The following is a 2,078-nucleotide window of genomic DNA, read 5'->3' on the forward strand; positions in this document are numbered from 1 at the left end:
CATATTTCTGGATGACACATGAGATCAGGTGGGTGACAATGGCCTTACTATTGAGAAGTGTTGCCAAAAACAAGACAGCACTTTTGCTCTTTTGCATAGTGTTTCAACTCCTGTATTTAAGTAGAATTTAGAACTATATTTATAGCAGCTTCTCTGCTCTGGAAACTGCTTTCACTTGCAGAAATGATGTTCTCTAGTAATTAAGTTGTATATTATAAGCTGCAGTGACAGCCACTAAGCAAAACAGTTTGGGCTAAGCCTGTCCGCTTTTAATCCCAATTTCTTGACTACTATGAATCAACCTCTCCACTTGTGCTCCTGTCAAGAGTGAAGAGTTCATGGGGATTGGTTGTGCCGGATCTTTTCACGGGGGAATTAAGCTGCATTCATAATGCCACAGAAGCTACTGCAGAGTCAGCAAGCGGCAGTGCCTTTCTATCATAGAGTCCTCTTAAATCACACTCTGAAGGAAGAGTGTAACAGAAATAGCATTAGCAAGAAGAGAGCACTTCGTATCAAGTATTCAAACAATCTATGCCCAGTTTTTGTGCCAATCTCAAAGGCATTGTCGGATTAAGAAGTCTGGAGGGTTTTGTTCTCCCATTTGGTGGGAAACAGCTGTGAGAAGACATCCAGGAAAGGTAGTCAATACGCTGTACAGTCAGCTTCAATTTGCAAGTTCGGAAGACTTTGTCCCTGAGCTCAGGCTGTACTGCTGAGCCAGTGCCATGTGACAGCGAGCCTGCCCAGCTCCTGCTAAAAGGAGTTCTCCCTGGCTATCTCCAGCACACATGCTGTTCTCGCAGACTGAGCCTGTCATCACTAGCTGTACCACCTGCTTGGACTCCCGGGGCCCTTCTGCAACTCCTATTACTAAGCCATTCACTAGTTATAGATTCATCCTGGCAGTGAGACAAGGCAACCAGCAAAGACGCTATTTCTTTCTGGATCTGAAGAACATGATCTCCTTTCTGAGGTATCAGAAGGCAACTGGTGTCACCTGTCAGTCCAACCCCTCCCCATGAGCAGTGTCTCAGCCATGCCCCAGACTCTTTCACCCCTCCATTCAGATCACCCTGATCTAACTCTGAAGAGTGAACAGAAGGCTTAACTGCAGGACTGCACAGCTGAGCAGAGAAAGAGGGCAGTATCAGGCTGCACTGCCCGGTGAAACCCAGAGCTACATGCTCCCATTTCTCCTACAGGAGCCATGAAAACCTGCCATAAACTGCATCCCACTTCTTGCTGTTTTGCAAGAGATGTGTGGGCTGCATCTGGGAGCAGCTGCGGATTTTATAACAGAGAAGACCAACAGCAGCTGACAATGTTCCTCAGCTGTGCATGGCTTTTCCTGCTTCCTGAAGGAAGTGCTGAAAATATGGCCTAGAGCTAGGAAAGAGTGACAAAGCTGGCTAGCAAGTAGCAGGAGGGTGATGCCTGAGGTTATAAGGAGCTTATCTAGGCAGATCATCACTGATTTGAAGGTGCCTTCTATAGTTACAGAAAACTGAAAGGCCCATGCGATTCTTTACACACGTAGAGTTGCCTGCACAGATCTGCCAGTGACCCTTGTAATTCCATGTCCCGCTTCAAAGAGTTACCAGTCTCAAATTCTTAAGCAAGATGTGAAAGAAATTCTGTTTTGTCAATTGTGGAGCAACTTGCCCCATAGAAGGATGATGCTGGAGTAAATTAGAAGTCCCAGAAGACAAGAAATAATTTTATATAATTTCTTTCTTTCCAGAAGCACGCAGGGTCTGTGGCTTGGAAAACCTAGCACTGCACAGGATTGTTGTAAAAGTGGGCTCTTGTCCCAGAACCTCAATGGTATGGGCAAAGCACGTTTCAAAACAAGAAGGAATGAAATATATATTTAATGAAAATGCAAGTAAGTTTGCATAATGCACTTTTGTTAGGTAAACAGCGAAAGCACAGCTTCTTAGGAATAGCAAGCTTATTGTTAGTTTTGCCATTCTTCCACTGTGACCTGGGCCAGGCTGGACAATCTGTTCTTCAAGGGATAGATGTCATTAAAATACAAGGGATGGCCTGCACCAGAATGCAGTAATTTCTCCCTA

This window comes from Lagopus muta, chromosome 5, assembly GCF_023343835.1.
Source record: "Lagopus muta isolate bLagMut1 chromosome 5, bLagMut1 primary, whole genome shotgun sequence".
In the NCBI taxonomy this organism is placed as follows: domain Eukaryota; kingdom Metazoa; phylum Chordata; class Aves; order Galliformes; family Phasianidae; genus Lagopus; species Lagopus muta.